Consider the following 25602-nt stretch of genomic DNA (forward strand, 5'->3'; position numbering starts at 1 on the left):
AATACCACTCAGGAATATATCCAAAAGATGCCCCACCATGCCACAGGGGCACATGTTCCACTATAGCAGCCTTCTTTTTGATATTCAGTATCTGGAAACAACCCAGATGTCCCACAACAGAAGAATGGATACAGAAACCATGGGTTCATTTACACAGTGGAATTCTGCTCAACTGTTAAGAAAGAAGACATCCTAACTTTTGCAGGCAAATGGATGGAAATAGAAAATATCATCCTGAGTGAGGTAACTCAGATCCAAAAGGACATGAACAGTATGTTCTCACTAATAAGTGGACATTAGCCAAAAAATAAATACAAGTTCAGAATACCCAAGATACAGTTCACAGAATTCAAAATGGTCCAAGTGAGGGCACCTTGGTTCTACTTGGGCGGGAGACAAAAGCAGCCACAAAGGGGAAGGGAAGGAGGGACAGAGGAGAGAAAGAGGATGGGGTTTGGGGGGAGAGGGAAACATGATCTGGTATTTGGTGGGGGGAAAGGACTGAAGCCCTGAAGGCCAGCAGAAATAATCAAAACAGGTTATACTATGGAGGAAGGAGGTTGTAGAATAAACCAGAGACCTGGGAACTGAGAGATCCTTAGGACTCAAAGGCAGGGACCCAAGATGAAATGCTATACAGGGAGGAGAGTGAACATATTGAACCCACCTCCAGCAGAAAAACAGGGTATCAAGTGAGGGATGAGGTTGCTATCCCACAGTCAAAGCTCTGACCCATAATTCTTCCTGTCTAAAAGAAAAGCAGGGATGGAAATGGAGAAGAGCTTGAGGTCCAAAGTGGGATCTATTTCAAGGGGGCGACCTGACATCATTACTGAGGCTGTGGGGTGCTCACAAAAATGGACCTATCATGACTTCCCTCCAAAAGACACAAGAAGTAATTGAAAGTGTCAGATGCAGATATGTGCACCCAACCAATTTACAGTAGGTGCTGAACCCTCTGGTTGAACTAGGGAAAAGCTGGAGGAAGCTAAGGAGGAGGGCGACCCTGTAGGAGGACCAGCAGTCTCCATTAACCTGGACCCCCAACATCTCTCAGACACTGGATCACCAACCAGACAGCAAACACCAGCTGAGATGAGGCCTCCAACACATATACAGCAGAGGACAGCCGGGTCTGGGTTTAGTCAGAGCATATGCACCTAACCCTCAAGAGACTGGAGTCCCCAGGAAGTTTAGAGGTCTGGTGGGGTGGGTGGAGTGGAGAGTTCCTTGTGGAGATGAAGAGGGTGAGGTGCTGGGAGGAGGTATGGGATGTGGAACAGTCAGGGACTGGACTGAGAAGGGAATAATATCTAGAGTGCAAAAATAACTAACTAAATAACAAATTTAAAAAAATAGCTACTACACAAGGAGGGAAAGGGTTTGCCAATGGCGTGGAGCAAGGATGTGCTCGACGGGGAAGGCATTTCAGTAAGATTGCTAAATGATTAGTAACAGTGAGCAAAATAATAGAAAGATGAATGCATAGAAATTCAGACAAGCTAAAGTGTGACAATGCTGGCTGAAATTTTTCTATTTTATTCTGAATGTAGTCCAAAGTTACTGGAGAAATAGTGTGTGTATAATGTCATCTTCACAAATCTTTTACTGCTTATAGTAATTATTGGAAGAGTGGTTAGGACAGACACAGAGAGATTGAATTGTTTCTGTAGGAAATGCAGAGTGGTAGATAAAATATTTTTATCTACATGCTCTAGAAATGGTGTCTATGGGATCAGAAGGGAAATATGAAAGATGGCTTGTAGGTCGTTGGATTAAATCAAAATTTCATAAGATAATGAAGAAAATTACGGAATATAAGAAGAAGAAGGGAAAACATCTTTATCCTTTAAAGATCCTTTAAGACTATAAAAATACAATAATTTGCTTTATTTCTTTTCATCAGTATATAATCAGTGGACAGTGCTGAATCGCAAGTTTACAGAGAATAGCTACATGTCTATTCCTACTCCTTATTTAAATGACAAAGTTAAATATACCAGATGCATTTAGGAGTAACCAGTCCAGTACAATCTGTACAAATTATCACTCAAAAAGGGTCCTTAACTCACCCTTTGAGAGCAACTTAACTTTTTCCCCTCGTGTGCTGCTATTTTTACTTGCATTCTTCCTTTGGCATGAAGAGACTTCCTTACTTGATAAAATGTGATCTTGGAAGGATCCCTGAGGAGTCCTTGGTCACAGCTCTCTGGACCATTAACTCCGAAACATCACACTATGGCCTCTGATGCAGACCAGTTCTGCTGTCTACATCAGCAGTTCTGAGGTTATTTTAAAGATGACCATTCTTAGGTAAAATGTTTCCATTTCCTTTCATTTCCTCTGAGCCCAAACCCTCCAATTTAAGATGGTTGCTTGACTTTACAGTGGAATAAAGGCAGTAGTCATTCAGCAGAAACAATTCTTCAAATTTTGAACTTTACTTTTTAGTCTGAGCCAGGCATAGGTAATTGGTTGCTCTGCAAAGATGCTAGACAGTACAATGCTGCACTAGTCATTGTATCAAGGAAATAGGCCTGACACTAGATTGTGTTTTGTTCTTAGCTTATGGTGTTCATATGCTACAGGAATCAAACGCAATTTTTTTCCTTTGAAGTCTCTCTCACATTACCATTTCTCCCATGTCCCCTGTCTTTTCTTTTTCCTCAGATTTTGGTGTCTTTGGCATTGCATTTAGACCTTTACACATGGTACACAAATATTTTAATAAGCAAATATAGTGTTAGTTCCTCAATCACATTTTCTTTTTATAACTAATTAATTAATTTACATATTCATTTTGTATCCCAATATCAGCCTCCCTTCCTCCCAGTTCCCCCTTCTTGCAGCTGATCTCCCCAATTCCTTCCACTTTCTTCTTTGAGAAAGGGGAGGCCTATGCATTTTCAACCAATAAAAGTTTCAGTTTGCAATAGGTTGGTTTCAGTAGCCAATCACAATGAGATGAATATTATACACATTTACACAGGACCTATTTACAGACAATTCTAGAAAAGAGTTTTGCTGAGTTTCATTTTCAAAACTGTGGCTAACCATATGCTGTTCCTAACAATATGTATGTTTTCCTCCTTGAAAGTAGATTTTATGCCATGGTATTCCCTCAGGTCATGTTTCTTTGTTAAAAATCTTTAGACTGATCTACTTTTAGTTCTTCCTTTGATAGAACTAATTTCCTGTATATTTTCCATATGAAAAAATGTGATATTATTGATCTGGTATAATAAAATATCATTGAGAATGAGATAGCAATACAACCCACCAAATAAAAAAATTAATTGTTTAAGATTTCATATAGGAGTTTACAAGGATCTGAGTGTTGTATGCAAAATTAATCTTTCTCAATTCATGTGTTTGGGCCTTAATATCACTTTACCCATTTGAAGACAAAGAATTAGGTCACAATTTTGTTAAACAAGACCTTAAAGTTGGAACTCTAACTCAATTGAAATGATAACTTTATAAAGGATAAAAAAATAAAGATTTATAATTCTCTTTTAGATGCAGGCACAAGAACAGGATTTGTATAATTTAAGGAATACCAGTGCCATTTGCAATTCCCCCAGTTGAACCAAGGCTGAGATTTCTCAAGAGACATTTATCATAGAAACATTATTCAATGATGTTATTATTTTATACTTTTATATTATATAATAATTCTTTATACACATTATTATATACATTTTCTGATGTCTCAAAATCCACCTACAGTGCTAAGAGTATTTTGTTGTATTCAATAGGATTCTTTCCTATTCCTACATATGAAACTACATAAGGACATTTTTCTCTTTCAATTTCAATGTCATGGATATTTCTGGCTCAATAAGTAGTGCATTGCTAATGAGCCAAACACACGTCCATATTTCCATACCATCCTTTAATGTTTCCTCAGAAGCTGCTCGTGTTTAAATATAGTCAATCACAGTAGCAGATCCTCCTCATTTCTGAGAGTCTTCTTGAGTCTTTCACCATACATGGCTTCATCCAAAGAATTTAACAACAAGACTATTATAGAGTAGGCAGCCAGAATAGACTGGATATATAAAATAATGAGAGTTTATTTTCTCAGATGTAAAGGGTGAAAGAACAAGACCAGGTAGCTTCATTGTTAAGATGCTACTAAGGGATGTCTCCTTCCCTGCATGTGGCCATGTGCTCTTTCTTGTGTGTATTGGGTGTGTGTGCAAAAACTATAACTTATTTACTTATACAACCCTCAGTGCCTCAAGGAGTCTGACCTACTGGCCCCATCTTAAACTAATTTCTTCCTGTGAGTCTCCTCTACTAGTATACATTGTTAAGTATTCAACATGTATGTTTTGAAAGAGTGTAAACATTCAGACAATCTAATATTTATTATAATATATGATCTTAATTGTCTAATTTTTTATTTCATATATTCAGTTCATATGTACTGATAATGGTTAGCCATATATATATATATATATTCGTTTCTTTATACTATATCAAAATATAAGTTACATAAGAGCAAACCTTTTTTTTGTCTTTTGTGAAATCGCTGTCTTCCATAAAATTATTTTTCCAAATTTAAAATTAACCTGTGACAGGAAAACTGGTAGGTATAAGTATGTTAAAATTATCAGTGGAAACACAGACCATATATATATAAAATGCAAAAATATAGGTGGAATATTTGCCTTCTATGGGCCATACCCTGGAATGGATCTCCAGAACTGCCAAAACCACAAAACAATAGTCCATTCTTGCCACAGAATATTCCAAATTGCATTAGCAATGGATTCAAGTAATAATTTTAGCATTGTGAATAAATATAATTGCTAAGAGAAAAGTAGAAGTATTTATGTCTATGATTTTAAGAGGCATAATGTATAAAACAGAGTCAATAAGATACTATATGAATTGAAAGTACATTACAGTATTTAAAACTTACTACTTGTGAAATTTATGTGAACTTATTTTCCTTTGCACCCATTTGTGTTTTCTAGTGTTAAATAATTAAATGGGTTGAGTTTTTCTTCAGAAAATATTTTAAGTATATTGTAACAATGTAAAGTTCAAAACAGGAAAATGGTGATGTGTAGGAACATGATAAATAGATAGATAAGGTAGGTAGATAGATAAATAAGTAGATAGGCTATAGATGATAGATTAGATACATAGAAGGTAGACAGAGAGATGAACTAAGACAAAATAATGGTAGATAATAGATAGATGATAGATAAACAGATGATGATTATAAATACATGATACAATAGTTAGATATGATATGATATGATATGATACACACATAAGTCAATATATAGATGGGCCATATCAGTGATTTTGACAGAAATATTGAAATATATCTATGTCTAACATATAATAAATACCAAGAAAACTCATTCTCAGATGTTATCAGTTATTCACCAACATTAGTTAAGACAGTAAGAAAGACTAATATTGTAAAGGACAGTTTTGAAAAGTTTACTTGGAAGCATGGCTTCACTTTACAGGTCTAGTTCCTTGACAGTAGATTATCTGTGCATTTGCTTGTGAATTCATTCAACATATAGCTAGAATACCAGTATCTGTAAAATAAACTATGAGCAAAATAAGGAAGGTCATAGCAAATATTAAATTAATATTTTCTTTTATTTCAACCTATTACCCATATCAGTGATAAAACCATACAAACATTCTTAAAGAGTTAGTTGAAGTGTAAATCTTAATGAGTAACATGTCTATTGTGTTCTTTATAAAAGCTCCTATAAATCTCTACATAGGTGAGGTACTATTACATTTAAAATATATAAAGGGATAAAAATTACCTTTTAAATTTTTATCTTTTAATGTACTTTCTACTGTAAAGCCTGAAGAAAGACATGGTGATTTAATTAAGCAAAGCAAACACATTAACCAGAATACGGTTACTGCTTATTATCTACAGAATATGGTAACCGTACTAAATCCAGTAGGACTGAAAGGAACCCAAAACCTTAGCAGGAAGAATCAAAGCCCAGCAGATCATACTTTTCTTTGCTTTTTAAGTCTTCTCTGTTTGACAAAAGAGAAATTTATGAGATTAATTCCCTAAGGATATTTAAACACAACCCATAAAACAATTAATTATTTTGTGGATACAAAATTGTTACAGAAATGAGACTGAAGTCTGTAGATAAAACACAACAGAATACCTAATGCCAGCTCACACATTCAAAACTTAGATTGGGCTCTGCCTAGATGAGGAGTCAGAAGCAACAGGTGTTAGAACTCTGTCCAGGAAATACATGTCTTCATTCTCCACTTATAGTTGTAGAGATGAAGAGCTGATTGATGCCATTTTAATATTTAAATATATTTTAATTTAAATAAAATAATATGGCTTATCCCTATTCCCTTTCTCTCTACAACACTTCTTATGCCCCTGTCTCATCCCCTCTCTTTCTTTTATTATTATTGTTATTTATGTAGATAAATAGATATAGACAAAAATGTATATTAATAAAAACTATTAAGCTTTCTTTTTGTTGCTTAAGTGTATACGATCTCAAAGCTGACTACTTTATTTTGAATAACAAAATAGCACTAGCCAACACATCTCTAGGAGAGGTGGATCCTCTCTCTCTCTCAGCAGTAACTGGCTGACTGCAGCTCTCTGTCCAGCTGTTGAACCTGAGGAGGTTTGAGCCCTTACACATTAGTGACTACTGACACTGTTATTGATCATGTCTAGATACCACCTCTTGATCTAGTCTCAAAAGTACAGGGACAATTCCAGAAACACCTGCTTTAACTATTTCAGAATTCCATTTGTCGTCACCGAGCTTCCCAGTCATCTTAAACTTGAGGTTTTGGAGATGATGGTGGTGTTGGACAAGCAACAGAGTCAGGAGAACATAGGAGAATGAAAGGAACAGGTTGTCATGCATCAAAGAGACGTTTTGCTTAGTGGATGCTGTGGCCACAACAGTCTCAGGCCCCTCTTGTCCTTGTCACATTATGTTTGTAGTGGTGTGTTGTAGATTGGGACAAGAAGACTAAAGTATTCCTTGAAGAGAGCCAAAAATTGATGTTAAAGGATTATGATGCATTTTGTCTTTTTTTTTTTTCATTTTATGGAAACATACAGAATGGCACTGAAGCAGCCTTGCACAAAATATTATAAAACTTTAATACATGTTTAAATATAATTTCATATCTTCAGTGAAATGGATGTATCCTTTCGGTATGTCAATACTATGATGGTGTGTCAATATTTTGAATTCTCTGCCAGCTGAAAGTTTTTACCTTGTAGAAGAGCAAAAATGACTACATTGGGATTGGAGAAAAGCAAATGCTGTTCTGCACATTTTGCCTATACTGAGTGAAGTTACTTGTGCTTTTTTTTGTTGTTTTGTCTTTTTGTTTTGTGTGTGTGCGCGCATGTGTGTGTGTGTGTGTGTGTTTCTGTAACCAGAACTGTTGCTAGTTTAGGAGTCCTGATTTAAACAATCCTCCTGACACAGTCTCCTAATAATCTCATGCACATACAAATGATTCTATAAAGAACAGGAGGAAAAAAACTAGCCAATATATTTGGCCATTGCAACCTTACCTGTACCTGTGCACTTATACTCAAATTCAGAAACATGATCAAAATACATTTGAGATACTCATAAATAATTTTTTTCTTGTAGGTTACGCTAACTGTCTAGAAAGATACTATATAACATTTTGAAGGAAATAGAATGTTCCCATTTCCCTAAAAATGATGTCATGATCCTTCAGTAGCAATGAACATAAAATATGGCACAACATTCAGAATTAATTTTCTTCTTCACTTTTTAACCTTTTGCTAAGAAAACATATAACAATTGATTTGATTCACTATAGATATTATCAACATTATGGGTGCTGATTTGTATGATGGGAAACAATGTTTTTTCAAACAGAAAAGTAGTTTTCTTTTGACTCTTCTTCTACGAACATTCAATCTTAGAATGTAAGTTGTATGGCCAAAGACCAGTTATTTGTTTCAGAATCCTGACATATTGATTCCATGACAGTAATCTCCATAGAATGACAAAGCATGTTAAAATATATTAGTAATTGTTCTGAGCCTGGAAAGCCTGGGCATTATATCATGACTGCATGATTAACTAGCTTAATATCATTTGTGATCTTAATATACATAGATGATAGAACAAAGGACACTTTGAACCTGGACTCTAAATGTGCCTGCATACAGATAAGAATAGTATCTGTGAGGAAGTTAAATATTTCAACCCATTTTGACAGATTTTATTAATAGAAATGTTTTTTTTTTGAAAATCGGTGTTCAGTGTTAGAGACAAAACATTCCATTGATCTTGTTGAATTACATTCTTTAATGCTGTTATTAGTAACTCAAATGGGGATTGATGCAATATGATTATTGCTATCAGTAATGATGTATTATATTTTGATATGTAAAACTATTACTTTCAGAAAAATACACAGAGACATCAAAACAAATTTTTCATTGAATAAATATTTCTTTACTAAAAAGTAAATGTCAGAGTTTTTCTTTTTGTTGGTACAATAGTGTAGAATGTGAAGATAGCTATTGTCAGCTTAATTAATTAAAAATAACTTTGTGAAAATTAAAGCATTTGATTCAGAATGTGGTCAAACAAATACCTCTTTAGTTTTATCTCCCACTGGAAGGCACTGGGAAATGTTTGGATATTTGTTTTCCTTGGATTCACATTGAGGTCTTTCAAGGCATTACTGAATGAACATATAGTCACAGCACTTACATGTCAATGAGATCAACTAATCCTGTATACATACTAACATTTGAAGGACTCTACATGAAGAAAATGTGTTTTTCTTTATTTTGTAAATTTTATTTAACAGAATTAACAATTAGAAATATATGCATTGAAAGTAATCAGTCTTAAAGTGAAAATATCTCTAAAGTAGCTATATAATTTGTTCACTGATTCTGAAAGTATTGTACTTCACAAAAGATTTTACATTTTCATTATCAAGTTTATTATTATTATTGTCATCACCACCACCATGGATACATGACATAACTAGAACGCATAGCAATGTTTTGAATTCTTTTTCATAACATGTGAATTATATCTGCATTTAGACCTTCATTGTTTACTCTTAACCCTTCCTTGTTCTCTTTTCTATGTGTTATACTCTTCCTATGTTCACATTCGTTTACATATACGCAAATACATTAGTAACTTGGTTCCACTTATAAGGGAAAATGTGCATTTTTGTGTCTATAAAATTGCATGACCTCTCTTAATTTGTTCAGCTATTTTCCGCCTCCCCCCCCAAAAAAAATCAATTTCATTTGTCCTTATGGCTGAATCCTAACCCATCTTTATGAATACCAAAATTTTATTTTTCATTGTCTGATAATGAACAACCAGTTCCATTCTAATTCTTTACTACAGTGAATAAATGAGCAATAAATGAAAGAATGGAAATAATGCTATGTAAGAGATGGAGTTCTCTGGGTATATAACCAGAAGGGAAGTAGCTGCATCGTACGGTAGTTCTATTTGTATATATTTTTAGAACTCTTCGCAGTGATTTCAAAAATGGCTATATTACTTTGCACCATTATTTTTGCTCCACATTCACTCCGTCATTTGTGGTTATGTTTGTTGAAGATAGCCATTGTGACTCAGGGACCATAGTATTTCTACTTACTTTTATATTTTGCTTCCTAATGATAGAGCTACTAATACTTTCAAAATGATTATTTGAAATTTGTTTTCCTTTCTTTTGAAACTCTCTATTACTTTATTTTTCTAGCTGTTGACTGGCAGTTTTAGTCTAATTTATATAATCTTGACACCATATTTTATAATCTTTGCAAATTCTATGTCCTACTAGGAGGGTAACTACTAATTTTTTTCTCTGCCATACACTGTTAACTCTACATTTATTTTTCATGTTCTGTGCAACAAGTTTATTTCCAGGTAGTTTAACTTTTGAAGGTAGTTTCTTGTGCTATTGTTCTACTTTTAAGGTCTACTACTAAACAAATATATTCAAGGATATATTTTGTTTTAAAGTGACATATCATTTGGCATAGCAGTTATTTTATTTATGCTGAAACTCAAAGCTATCAAAAATGTAAATATACAGAATTATAACATACGCATAGCATGGTTATCACGGTTTACAAGACAGAAATACATGCAAAAAAAGGAGGTTAGAAATCATAAATCACATGAATAAGTTTTGAATGAACTAGACACTTAGGTATCTTTTTTAATCTTCTATAAAGTAGGAGAATTCCATTATTAATTTTAACATTGTTTATTCCATATTTGATGAAGGTATATTCTTCAATACCTGAAATTGTCCAGTATTCCCAAAAAATTATATCTATTAATATCTGTTACATATTATAACATTAAGGTATTATATGGGTATACATACTTAACAGACACTATAAATGCATTCTAGATATGTTGTAAAATCATTGAATATGTCTGAGACATTTAAGTACATAGACTATATATATATATATATATATATATAGAGAGAGAGAGAGAGAGAGAAGTGATGGTATAGAGATCAATAAAACTGATATATAGACCTGATATGAGGACCTAAAATAATCATTAGGTCATCCACTCTGATTTAATATATTTACTATGTTCACCAGTGTGGCCTCAAACTCCCAGATATTAACCTGCCTCTGCCTTCCAAGTGTCTGGATTAAAGGTATAAAGGTATTCTACCTTCCTTCTTTCCTTCCTTTCTTCCTTTCTTCCTTCCTTCCTTCCTTCCTTCCTTTTTTTCTTTTTCTTTCAATTTATGGACATAACATATACACATATATGTTGGAGATATTTTTTGTAAGAGAACATTTAGTGAAGTTTCAGTATTATCAACATCTAGAATTCATGCGATATTAAGAAATATTCAGAAAATATGGGTTCAGAGCTCCTTCATTTATTTATGTGTTCACTCTTATAAGGGATTCCCTCCTCCAGATGTAGACCCTTTTCTGTTCTCCTTCATTATTGTGGTCGTTTGAATAAAAATGCCTACCATAGGCCGATATCAGTGAATATCCACTCATTTCCTATTAATTAAACTGTTTTATAGTATTATAAAGACTAGGAGGCATGACCTTGTTGGAAGAACTGCGTTGGTAGGGGCGAGCTTTGAGATTTCAAAACCCATGTCAGATCCAGTATTCACTTGTGACTACGGATAAGGATTGTTAACTCTCATCTATGTCCCCAGCACCAAGCCTGCCATGCTTGCTGCCAAGTTCCCCACCAGGATAATGGACTAAGCCGCTTAAACTGTAAACCAGCCCCAATTAATCGTTTTCTCTTATAAAAGTTGCCCTGGTCATAGCAACTAAGATAGACTGGTGGCTAAGATAATACTGATTGTATTTTTAAATTTCAAAGCTTTGAATAAATATATATTAGGAGTAAAGGATTCTTCAAAACGAGATTTATACATATATCATGAGTACATTGGAAACATATTGTGATTATTCAAACATTAAATACCTTAAAGATATTTTTCATTCTATTTTTTTGTCAGGAGAATTTATACTGAGAAATGACCACAGGGCCTCATAAGTACTAGAGAAGAACACTACCACTGAACTTTATTCTCAACTGTTGACACAATTCCTTTCAAGCCATGGTATTTTATTTTAAGAATCACTAGGATATAAAATCCCAACCTAATTTTCCCTTATAGATTTTATAGCAGGGCTGAAATGTTGTTGTAAGTTCATGCAGTCTGAAACTTTTTTTTCTTGCAACTCATGTTCATACCCATATATAGACATATGTTTGACTTGTAGTCTTAATTTTTATTCTTGAAGTTGCCAATTGGGAAAAAGCAGGAGTGACATATAGACCTGCTATCAGACCCTGACATAAAGTTCAAGTTCTGCATTCTGCATTAGTGTAGTGATTAGGCTCATCTCTCTGGTTCCTGTATAGCTTTATGAAATTACTTGTAGAATACACACACACAAACACACACACACACACACACACAAACACGCACGCATGCACACACACACAAAAACACACACACACAATATATCATATTATCATGACAGCAGATCTGTGTTCCATGATGAACTTTGTTATTTTCAGATATTATCATGTTGAACTTAGAAAATAATGAATGATTTTTTTTTCCTGGAGAAGGCAAACACCTATTTATCTAGCATACAAATAACAAGCCAAACAAGCAATTTCACTTCAATCTATCTTGGTGAAGCAAGAGGTGTATTTATGAGGACATACAGAAGGATGGATGGGGAATTATTTACAGGATCAATGTCAACTTATCAGTCTACAAAATGCTTGACTTTCTGTCCCAGCAAATACTAACTGCCTATGTATCACTGCAAGAGGTAAGAACTCTGAATTCTAGATCCTACTGAACTTCTTTCTACCTTCTTGGATGGAGACTCCTCTATTCCTGGTATATGACAGAGGCTAAGGGGCTCAGTTTTATTCAGGTCCATTTGTGGTGGCATGAGGCACAGACACAAATGCTGAGAATTCAGAACAATGGCCGTGTTCTGCCAGTGGATAGTATTCCACCATAAAGAAACACAAATTTAAATCTTACTTTCAAATATATTAGTTCAACCTTATATTATCCTCAATCATATGAAATAAGACAAATACTGATATTTTCATCTAGAAAAAGAAATACAACCCAAAAAATCACTTGTTTGAGTATATATGTATATACATAAGTATATCTAAAATGAAATTAAGTGGGTTTTTGTTTCAAACTCTTTTTAAAATGTTTGTAAACTAGTTACCCATTTCTTTAAAGGAAGTGAAATTTTTTTCATACTTTTATCCTTTTGAAGTTTACATTTTGTTATAGAATCAAATGTAGATATTTTGAAAGTTATATAAGCCTCTGTGGTAAAAGCATTTTGCTATAACATGTTACCCACTGAAGACAAATAATCAGACTTTCAAAAATAGAAGAAATATAATATGTATATTTAAAAGTCAGTGCTGCAATTTTCATTTTAAGGCACTGAACCAAATTAAAGGTCTACCAACCCAGATATCTCCTCTACATTTCAGAATACCTTCATTGTCACAGTGAATATTCAGGACAATTTCCCAGCATTTTTCAGGACTCAGATTTTTTAAAGACAAAGCTTTTCATTTTTCTCTACATCTTATCTTTTGATATTTAAAAGCATAATACAGAACCACTGACAGGGGTGGCTCAGTTAGTAAAGACACTTGCTATTTAGTATTTCTATTATTTACACAGGAGAATGTGAGCACAGATTGCAGCAACTTCTCCTCTCATCTCAATGTGCAATCCATGGTAAACACACACACACAGAGACACACGTACAGAAACAAAACATATGAATTTATCCACTTATCTTTATATTTACTTATTTTTGTTTTATTTTCATGTGCATGAGTATTTTGCCTGTATGTATGTATGCTTACACTGTCCACGTCTGATGTACAATAAAAGTCAGAAAATTGGTTCCTGTAGATGCTGGAAACTGACCCTCACACCTCCTAGTAAGTAACAAGTAATCTTAACTTTTAGTAATCTCTCCAGCCAGTAATAATAACAAAAACAGAAAGCAACCAAACAAATGAACCTTTAGGAGTGGGTCTGAAGAGATAGTTCATTGATTAAGAGCTTGTAATAGTGCACTTTCTGAGGACCTGAGTCAAGATCCTAGCAAACAGACAAAAGGGGCAGAAGCTCCTGTAGCTTTGGCTCCAGATGATCAGTGCTTCTGGCCTTCATGGGCACCTGAGTTCTCATGAACGTAACCAGGCACAGGCACAAACACACCCATAGACATAATTACAAATAATATAAACCGAGGGATGTGGAGACCACTCAGTGGTTAGGAATAAGTAGACTCTGCTCTTGTAGAGAACTTGGGTTCCATCTCTGATACCCACATGTTGGCAAACAGATGTGATTTCAGTTCTTTGAATACCATATTTCCTACTCTCCCCTGATAGCACCAGACATGCAAGTGATATACAGACATACATGAAGCTAACCCCTAATACACACAAACACACACATACAACAGCTATATTTTTGAAATAAACAGACAAATTAATAAAAATAAATCTCCAAGAGAAGATAAGACATTAAACAAAACCTTAAATGTACCATAGAAAAAGAGAAGATAAATTTTTATGCGTAGTACATTTGGAAACTTGGTAAGTCATTTCTTAAACAATCACAGTGGCAGACAATCTCCAGGATAGCCAGATGTTTTCAATTACTGATAATAATTAAATTTACAAAATATAATGATCACTTTAATTTAATAAATATGTTTTTATATGAATACAATTACTAATTGAAAACATTATTCTTCATTTCATTGAAGGAGAGTTGATTGATAGGTAAATGTCCAGAGTATATAAAAGAGTTTAGTAATGCTCTATAGAAATAAAATATACTGGAGAAACAGTTATTAGTTTTAAAACTTTAGCTATCTTTGTTTGTTAAACTAGTGATTTACAATTATATAAATAAGAAGTTATGTACTCTACATTTCCTTTCAAGTATATTTGAAATTGACAGACTATAATGCCCTTTTGTGTATTTTTTCAAACGTAAAGTTATTTTAATTATTAAAAAAACAATTGAAAACACTGGTCATTTATTTTATATTTGTATGTCAATTAAGGCATTTGGGGATACCCAGGGGTTCCCATCTTATCAGAAGAAAATGAAAGTGGGCAACTTAGTGATGGGTGGACATGGAGGAGGAGCAGCATTTGATATGTAAACAAATAAATAAATTGATTAATATTATTTAAAAGGGATAAAATATACAATAAAATCCCTGGAGGACTTCTTTCTTTTTTTTTCTTTTTTTAGGAGCTGGGGACCGAACCCAGGGCCTTGTGCTTGCTAGGCAAGCGCTCTACCACTGAGCTAAATCCCCAACCCCCTGGAGGACTTCTTAAACTAACTGCACTAGGGAATTCCATGTGCTTAGTATAATAAAACAACTTTAGATCCGCTATGCATGTTTGAGTTGCAGATCATTGAAGTTCTTCAGGCTGGCTCTACTCTTCCTTCGTTCTTAGCCTGTGTTTGAAATGTTTTGGTGTTGCTCATCAGGGTTTAAAAGAAAGCAGGACAGTCTTTTTTTTCCAAGTTTTACTTGACTTACTGTTATACCATTCTCTTCTGATATTGTCATTGTTAAAGTGTGACTCATTTGCCAGACAAATATCATTTAATATAAGACCTAATGTCAGTATAATAAAATGTCAATAAAAGAATAGCATCATTAAAATAAATGGGATTTTGTATTTTTTAAAAAAGGAATCTACAAAAATATTTTTGAAGCATTATAGTTCAGTAGAATAAAACAGGAATTTAATTAGGTAATCACAGCGGAGTTGTGGAAACCTTGAAAGTAAGAACAATTATAAACAAACAAACAAACACACAGCAATGACAGAAACAATGGGTAGAGCAGGAGGACATAGAGCCCATGCTCGCAAATGAATGTGTCTAGTAGTCTGTCCCACTTGGCACTCAAAGCTTTATATCTATAAATAAAAATTAGAGTTGTAATATACAGGGTTTTGAAAATTTTTAAACACAATTATTTCACCCTGTCTTCCTCTTAATTAACCAACTTCTATTACTCTTTCCTAAGATTGGATAGACCATATCCTTAACACGATTATTTTAAATTGTGAATTATCATAGCTCTTCAAAGAAAGCACTATATAAATATTCAATTCTATTTGATACAAGGTTAATGTTTCTTGTTGGATCTTGTCTGGCTTTATCTTGTGTAGAAAGTTGAAGACAAAACAAAAATATGTGTTACACTGTTTTTCTAGCAAGCCCTGCAGCTGGTCCTTGCCTTCCCTAACTACTGTAATTCTAGTCATCAATACACTTTTATTTGCTGAAAAATTTACTAAGCTTTGGTGAGTCTAAATTGCATGTTAATTGTACATCTTAAACTTAAAAATTCGCTAATGCACAACCTGTTAAAGATTATGCACAAATGGAAGGAATTCAACCTCTGCTCAAAAGGGACTTCAAAAATTTTACAGACAAAAATATTTCTTTTTTTTCCAAAATAACAAACATCTTTCTTTTTTATTCCTTTTTTTTAGTTCAATATTTTTTATTTACATTTCAAATGTTATTCCCTTTCCTGGTTTCCCGGATATAAGCCCCCTGTCCTATTCCTCTCCCTTTTTTCTATAAGGGTGTTCCACTCCCCCAACCTCCCCCCGACATTCCCCTACACTGGGGGTCCAGCATTGGCGGGAACAAGGGTTTCTCCTTCAATTGGTGCCCAACAATGCCATCTTCTGCTACATATGCAGTTGGAGCCATGGATCAGTTCATGTATAGTCTTTGGGTAGTGGTTTAGTTCTTGGGAGCTCTGGTTGGTAAGCATTGTTGTTCTTATCGGGTTGCAAGCCCCTTCAGCTCTTTCAATTCTTCCGCGAATTCCCCCAAAGTGGGTCTTCTTCTCAGGTCAGTGGTTTGCTGCTAGCATTTGACTCTGTATTTGACATGCTCTGTATGTAACTCTCAGGAGACATCTATTTCCGGTTCCTGTCAGCATGCACTTCTTAGCTTCATCAATGTTATCTAGTCGAGGTGGCTGTATATATATGGAGCACATATGGGGCAGGCTCTGAATGGCCATTCCTTCATTCTCTGCTCCAAAATTTGCCTCCATATCCCCTCCTATGAATATTGTTGTTCCCCATTTTGAGAAGCAGTGAAGAATCCGAACTTTGGTCTTCCTTCTTCTTGAGCTGCTTGTAGTCTGTGAATAATATCTTGGGAAATTCGAAATTTTTGGCTTATATTCACTTATCAGTGAGTACATAACATGTATGATTTTCTGTGATTGGATTACTACCTTTTCTAGTTCAATCCATTTGCCTATGAATTTCATGAAGTCACTATTTTTGATAGCTGAGTAGTATTCCATTGTGTAGATGTACCATATTTTTTGTATCCATTTTTCTGTTGAAGGGCATATGGATTCTTTCTAGCTTCTGGCTATTATAAATAAGGCTGTAATGAACAGAGTGGAGCATGTGTCTTTGTTGTATGTTGGAGTATCTTTTGGATATATGCGGAGGAGGGGTATAGCTGGGTCCTTAGGTAGTGCAATGTCCAATTTTCTGAGGAACCTCCAGACTGATTTCCAAAGTGGTTGTACCAGTTTGCAATCCCACCAAAAATGGAGGTGTGTTCCTCTTTCTCCACATCCTCACCAGCATCTGTTGTCACCTGAGATTTTGATCTTAGTCATGCTGACTTGTGTGAGGTAGAATCTCAGGGTTGTTTTGATTTGCATTTCCCTGATGACTAAGGATATTCAACATTTCTTTAGGTACTTCAAAGACATTTGATATTCAATAACTTAGAATTCTGTGCTTAGCTAGGTACCCCATATTTTAGTAGCGTTATTTGGCTCTGTAGAGTCTAACTTCTTGAGTTCTCTCAGATGGAGGATTGGTAAAGATCTTTTCCCAATCTGTTTGTTGCCAGTTTGTCCTAATAACAGTGTCCTTTGCCTCACAGAAGCTTTGTAGTTTTACGAGGTCCCATTTGTTGTCTTGATTGTAGAGCATAAGCCATTGGTGTTTTGTTCAGGAAATTTTCCCTAGTACCCATGTGATTGAGACTCTTCCCCAATTTTTCTTCTATTAGTCTGAGTGTATCTGGTTTGATGTGGAGGTCCTTGAACCACCTGAACTTAAGTTTTATACAGGGCAATAAAAATGGATTGATTTGCATTCTTTTACATTCTGACCTCCAGTTGAACCAGCACCATTTGCTGAAAATGCTATCTTTTTCCCATTGGATGGTTTTATCTCCTTTGTCAATTATCAAGTGACCATAGGTGTGTGGGTTTATTTCTGGGTCTTCAATTCTACTCCACTGATCTACCTGCCTGTCTCTGTATCAATACCATACAGTTTTTTATCACTATTGCTCTGTAATAGTGCTTGAGGTCAGGGATGGTGATTCCCCCAGAAGTTCTTTTATGGTTGAGTATACTTTTTGCTATAGTGGGTTTTTTGTTGTTTCAAATGAATTTGTAAATTGCTCTTTCTAACTCTATTATATTAAGGAATAGTGATTGTTGCTTCCTGTTATTTTTGTCGTTGGAGGTGGAGTTACGTTTGTGTGGCTATCTTCTTTTGGGTTTGTTACAAGGAGATTATTTTCTTGCTTTTTCTCAGATGTAGTTTCCCTCCTTGTGTTGGAGTTTTCCTTCTATTATCCTTCGTAGGGCTGGGTTTGTAGAAAAATATGGTGTAAATTTGGTCTTGTCATGGAATATCTTAATTACTTCATCTATGTTAATTGAGAGTTTTGCTGGATATAGTAACCTAGGTTGGCAATTGTATTCTCTTATGGTCTGTATGACATCTGCCCATGATCATTTGGATTTGCTTGTCTCTGGTGAGAAGTCTGGTGTAATTCGGATAGGTCTACCTTCATATGTTACTTGACTTTTTTGCTTACTACTTTTAATATTCTTTCTTTGTTTTGTGCATTTGGTGTTTTGACTATTATGTGACAGGAGGAATTTCTTTTCTGGTCTAATCTATTTGGAGTTCTGTAGGCTTCTTGTATGTTTATGGGCATCTCTTTCTTTAGGAAGTTTTCTTCTATAATTTTCTTGAAGATATTTACTAGTCCTTTAAATTGGGTATCTTTGCTTTATTTGGGCTAGAAATCTATCTTTAGATTTGATCTTCTTATTGTGTCCTAGATTTCCTGAGTGCTTTGGACTAGGAACTTTTTGTGTTTTACATTATCTTTGATGGTTGTGTTTATGTTTTCTATGGCATCTTCTGCCCATGAGATTCTCTTTTCTATCTCCTGTACTCTGTTGGTGATGCTTGCACCTTATCTGTGACTCCTATCTCTCTCCTAGGTTTTCTATCTCCAGGGTTGTCTCCCTTTGTGATTTCTTTATTGCTTCTATTTGCATTTTTAATTCCTGGATGGTTTTGTTCAATTCCTTCACCTGTTTAGTTGTGTTTTCCTGTAATTCTTTAAAGGATTTTTGTGTTTCCTCTTTAAGTACTTCTACTTGTTTACTTGTGTTGTCCTGTATTTTTTTAGGGGAGTTATTTATGTCCTTCTTAAAGTCCTCTGCCATCATTGTAAGATGTTCTTTTAAATCCAAATCTTGCTTTCCTAGTTTGTTTGGCTATTCTGTTTGCTTTGGTGGGAGAACTGGGCTCTGATGATGCCAAGTAGTCTTTGTTTCTGTTGCTTAGTTGTGCTTGCCTCCCACCATCAGGTTGTCTCTGGTGTTAGCTTGTCTTGTTGTCTCTGACAGTGGTTTGATCATCCTGTAGGCCTGTGTGTCAGCACTCCTGTAGACTGTTTTTCTTGCTGCTGGATCTGGAAACAGAGAGCTGCTCCTGGGTTTGTCTAACCAGAACCCTCCAGGCAGGTTGCTTCGAGCAGAACAGTTGGTCTTACCTCTGCTCTCACGTGTGTAGGCACTCCGATTGACATGCGTTCAGCTCTTGGTGCAGGCAGAAACCCAAAGGCTCTTGTCCCTAACTGCTCCTGGGTCCCTGTGCCTGGAGGGCACAGATGGCACTAGATTTCCTCTTGGTTCAGGAAGGTGAGCAGAAAGTAGTTGTCTCCTTTGAGTTCTTAGGTTGTTCACACTTCTGAGGGTCCACCTCTTCCCCCATGGGATTTGGGTGCAGGGAGCTGTGTGACTGGTTCTATTCAGTTCTGGCATCAGGCAGAAACCCGAAAAAAAATATCTTCAAAGCCTTTTAGTACATGAACTAATATGGACCTAGACCCAACTCTCTGAAGTAGAAAAAAATATATCCTATTGATGTATTGTCAAATATATCTAGATGGGTGGAGGTGAAAGTATACATTGAACATATATAAAAGTATTCATGTAATTTTAGAAAACACAATGAGATGTTTAGAATTAAATTTTAAGATGACAAGAAATATCACTGTAACAGAAAAGAGGGAAATTTTGTTATTGGTCAAAATTGAAAATAATTATGTCTTAATAGGCCAGAATAAGACATCTATGTTCTTACCTGAGAACGAGTAAACTAGAGAGTAGGAGTAATAATGCCTTAGCAGTTTGAACATACTCAGAAAACTATCAAGGAAAATTAAAGGGGCAAGGGATTAGCTAAGGTATAATTGGTTTTGGAAGCAGAAGCAATGGAATTCTGTGAAGCAAAGAGCATTGATGATTTGGGTGAAGCTGGGCACTCACCCAGAATAAAAGCCTTGCTAAGTCAACCTTGATTAAATGCGAGAAACATGCAGTATAGCTTGTTAAATGGATGGAAGGTGAATGGCTATGAATATCTACCCCAGTCTTCTCATGATCACAGGAAAAAGAATCAGAGGTTTATATTGATATCAATACCAACATAGAAAACAATGGAAAAGGAAAAAAAAGTTACAAACCCCAAATCCTATTGCTTTAAGATAGAAGTTCCTTTTTATTATGATTCAGGAAATATTAGTCTGAAGTTAACACCAAAAAATATAATGAATCTGTATTCAACAATGGTGGTAATATTTCAGTATTAAAAACAAATCAACTACATATTTATTTTACTTTATTCTTTGCAGAGAATCCTTAAGTAAGACAATGTGGAAAAAAATCCTACATTACTTCACTTATTTTTAGTATATAAATGTAGAATTCATATTTGCACAAATCTTTAAGTGGAGGACATTGTATGTAGTATTCCTCCCAAGAGAATTTTACTAGTGTTGATATCAACAGGGTATAATTACATATCTAGGAAATTTGGTGTGAAAAATGCTGATGAAGAATAAGGGGGCATTCCAAAAATACAATAAAATTCTTTACATAAAGATGCAAATCTGGAGTATTCTGATAGCAGCCTTCAAATGAAGATGTAGAACTCTCAGCTTCTCCTGCACCATACCTGCCTGGATGCTGCCATGCTCTCACCTTGATGATAATAGACAGAGCCTCTGAACCTGTAAGCCAGCCCCAATTAAATTTTGTCCTTTACAAGATTTGTCTTGGTCATGGTGTCTGCTCACAGCAGTAAAACCCTAACTAAGACAGAAATTGGTACCAGAGACTGGAATATTTCTGTGATAGGCCTGACCATGCTTTTGTTTGGAAGAATGTGGATTTGGGCACTTTGGATTTGAAAAGCCATGAAATGCTTTAAATGGGGCTTAATGGGCCTTCCTAGTGGGAATATGGAAGCCTTTGTTAAGAGAGTGATTTTTACTGTGCAGACCTCACCCAAGAAAGAGGTTTCAATGGAAATTGTCAGTATGTGGCCTAGAGACAGTTTTTGTGGTATTTTGGTTAAGAATGTGGCTGCTTTTTGCCATTATCTGAAGAGTCTACCTGAGTGTAATGTAAAGAAATTTCTATTAATTGCATTGACAAAGGAAACCTTTTAAAAACCCAAAGAGAGTTTGTTCTCTGGTTAAGTCTTATAAAGAGTATTTTAAACAACTATAGCAAGCTTAGAAAAGAAAAACATAAAATATATGGTTCAAGTATTAAAGGGGCACCAAGAAGTGAAATGGAGCTAAATCCTGTGTTCAAGGAGATAATAGATTAAGGGAGTGGGAATTTGGGGCAATATTCTACCCAACAAAGTTTAGATTTAGGCATGGTGGTATACGATTTTAATCCCAGGAAATAAATCCAATCAAATCACTGAGTTCAAGGCCAGCCTGAGACAGAGCAACTTCTAGGTAAAGAAACGCTTAAATCCATAAATGGTGGTATAAGCCTTTAATCCCAGGAGACAGGCATTCAGATCTTTGAGTTCCAGATCAATCTACATAACAAGATCCAAGACAGTTGAGCTTAGGCCATGAAGGATGGCAAAAGAGAAAGTTAGTGATAATATATTAGAACAAGAGGTCCATATTCCAGCTCCTAAAAGCAGCAGAAATAGGCAGTTTCAGCCATGTGTCTCTGGATTTATAGTCAAGAGGAGACAACTGGGACAATTGATGCTAGTTAGCTGGAGTTAAGAGATTAGCAGTGATTAAGAGACCAACATCGCTGAGGTGAAATCTTCTAAGAAGTGTTTTCTGAGAGCCTGAAGAAGCTATGTTCCAGAGATTCCAAAATTGTACCTCTTGAAGCAGCTGTACTTGGTAATGTACAAGCGTCACCCAGGTAATATTAGTTTTGAAGGCATGAAGGGATCATGAAGAGCAGCTGAGGCTTGGCACTGTGAGAGGTGATGGAAGGCTCTTGGTGAAAGTGTAGCCTCAGTTGTAGTTGGCTGCCCAGGCCTGAAAGGTTCATGCAAAGGATTTGAGACTTGGCACTATGAAGAGAGTGTATGAGAGACTGTTGTTGAAGCCTAGCTGTAGCAGAAGACCCTAGTGTATTGGAGATGTCAGTACCATGGGATATTCACCAAAAGCAGCAGCAGCAGTGGAGTGGATCAACCTGAGCTTTGAGTGCTACAGAGAGCAGAGCTGGAGAAGTGACACCATATCTTTGGAGGAGTCCAGAAGATCATGTGTGGATCCCAGACATTGAAACAAGAAGCTATAACACTGAAGTTGCTTTGGAGACTCCAAGATGTGTGAGATGCCAGAGCCATGGGATATACGCTGAAGAAAGCTGCTAACAGGAATGTGACCAGCCCAGGAGAAAGAAGTTTGTGGCAGTCAACAAAGATTAAAAAGGTGGACATCTGAAAACAGCTTTGACATCAGACATGGAGATGCAGGGTTTGGAGTTTGCCCAGCTGGTTTCCTGTCTTCCTTTGAAGATTGCAGTTAAGTGGATGAATCTCAGAAGAGACCTTGAATCTCGGACTTTTAACATTTGTTGGGACTGCTATAAACAATGGTGACTTTGGAAGTTAGGCTAAATGTAATGTGCATTATGCTGTGTTTGGGTATGTCCTCCATAGACTCAAATGTTTTAATAAGCCTGTGAGAGCCAGAGAGTTGAAGGTGATGGTTTGTATATGCTTGGCCCAGGGAGTGTCACTATTTGGAAGAATGACCCTGTTGGAGTAGGTGTGGCCATTTTGGAATAGGTATGTCACTGTGGGTTGGTCTTTAAGATTCTCATCCTAGCTGCCTGGAAGCTAGTATTCTGCTAGCAGCCTTCAGATGAAGATGTAGAACTTTCAGCACCATGAACCATGCCTACCTAGATGCTGCCATACTCCCACTTTGATGATAATGGACTGAACCTCTGAGACTATAAGCCAGTCCCAATTAAATGTTGTCTTCTGTAAGAAAAAAAACGATGCAGATCTGAGATTTGTGAATAAAAGATATATAAAGGGACACTTTTACATGATACCTTCATTCTGGGGGAAAATATATACTGCACCCCAACTTGGTGATATTTATTAAGAGTCAGAGAAGACGTCACTTTGCAGAATGTTCTGTGTTCATTTCTGCTTATCTTTTACTATCATAGCCAAGAAGAACTTGATCTTTATAATAGTGGATTAAGAAGGCAAGTGCTATTGTTTGACAAGCAAGCTGAGAGCTAGTATCATTCTCTTTTGAATGGGACTCCAATGGCTCATTTAGAGGCAATGATCATGTACATTTGTACCAGAGTCTGGAGACTTAATGGACCATATGTACCTATAGCATAGGAAACCGGGACAAAATCCCAGCAGTTCCCTTAGTACTCAGAGTCTCCAACTGAGGCTAAGACTTTAAAAATATGAAATAAATTACACTATGTAGATGAAAATGGATTATAAACATGATTGTCAACGAATTTGCTGTATATAGAGAAAAGGAAAAGGGACCAGAAGAAACTGCCAATCATAGTATTTCTTTCATGCTATATAGTTACTTCCAAAAATATTTGGAGAATGCAATCAGTATAAAATCCTGAATTCAGAGAGCTACAAAATCAAACCACTTATACATGAGCACTCCTTATGCCCATATTTCCAGCACTTATATCAACTCGTGAGGAAACATGATCACACAGCAATAAGACCCTAAAGCCTAGGAATAGACATGGGGCCACAAGTAAATTGAGCAAATGTTTGTGACATTTTAAAGAAGATTAATAATATGAATTCAAACCTGATGATCTCAATGACTTTGAGTAGAATTTTAAGAACTTTTAAGAGCTCATTTTCTTTTCTACAACCTCACAGTAGTTCCAAAGTCTCACACAGGTATTTCACCATGTGCTCCATAAGTTCATGGAACTATAATAGATAACAGTGAAATTCAGGGCAATAGAAGCATTGGAATAATGGTCTGAAAGAAAGCAAAAGTTCTACTATTTTCTTAGGATTTGCTTGCCAATGAACAGAAAACCCATATTATGTGCTATTTTGTCTTTGTCTCTGTCATTTACCACATTTCTCTTCATCACATCACCTCTTCTCATGCACGTGCACAAAATACATGAGTTAGCACTATGTAATTATATATGCACAAATGTGTCCTCGGTGATTGAAAATAAATAAGCAAATAAAGACAAGCAGGGAAGAATGGCAAAGGTGATACCTATGTATGTTTCTTGTTGATGTAAGAGAATATGTGAGAATTAATGATATGTAATGAAACATTTTTTCCTCTCCAAAGGGATATTGTGATAACACTTTTTTTATTTGCTTGGGTGAAGTGATGGGTTGAGTTGTATGCAAACATACAGCTTTGGCTGAACCCAGAGCATTTCTTTCTCTGTTCTAACTATCCATATACCTAGGTCTGGAAGGTTCTAACCTGTGTACAATCTAATCTCCAAGATGACAATTTCAATCCAGATTTTCTCAACTTCGGACTGAAATCTATCTGCCTGGCCTCATATTAATATTAACCATTGGGGTTTCTTCTCTGATAATCTTCAATGAAATAGCTCTTTGAGACAATTTTTTGTGCATATACCAGTATTAGGGGTACATGCATAACATTCATATTATTCAGGAGAAATGAGGGTTATATAGTTTTGGGAAAGGGAGTGGGCCTATCCAGGGTGGGTAAAGGTAATTGGATGAAGGCTTTTGAGGTGGCTTTTTAGCAAGTGGAGTCATCCCAGGAATCTCAGGGGCAGGTATAATTGAAATTCCTCTGGTAGGAGATATGGGGGCAGGGATTCTCCCAGAGAATAGGAAACCCCACTTACAAAAGCAGTCCAGCATTTTTCACTGAGCTCACAGATGTCAGGAAACATCACATTTCAATCTTAGCATCAAGGTTTCCTGACAGAAAATATGTTCTAAAATGTGGCTCCTTCCCATTCTCTAGACACACCTCTCTTCTGTCTAGCCTGTTTTCTCAGTAACCTGTCTCTGTAGAACTGTACCAGTAAAACTCCCATACACACACACCAAAACAAGCTATTTTTTTTCTCTCTGGTCCTTAAGTCGCCTTTCTTCCTGTGCTAGTCTCCTGTGAATTGGGATTATCCTAACTCTGCCTTATTTCTCAAATATTTCTCTGATTTGTCTCTTTATCTGCCCAGCAACTAGACAACACTTTCAACAGGGTGCTTCCTTCTACAAACTAATCCTAGCCTTCCTTGTTATGGATTAAAGGTGTAGGCTAAGGGTGTGTCTGTATTTTTGCTGGATCATGTGTAATCCAGGG

At 35.7% G+C, this 25602-nt stretch overlaps 1 protein-coding gene across 2 annotated transcripts in view; it reads left to right on the forward strand.

Moving 5' to 3' along the window:
- The window catches only part of LOC116901574 (cadherin-12-like), a 234553-nt gene that overhangs the window by 174201 nt on the left and 34750 nt on the right, over positions 1-25602 (forward strand). The window lies entirely within an intron of this gene.

This window comes from Rattus rattus, chromosome 5 (genome assembly GCF_011064425.1).
Source record: "Rattus rattus isolate New Zealand chromosome 5, Rrattus_CSIRO_v1, whole genome shotgun sequence".
Lineage (NCBI taxonomy): Eukaryota > Metazoa > Chordata > Mammalia > Rodentia > Muridae > Rattus > Rattus rattus.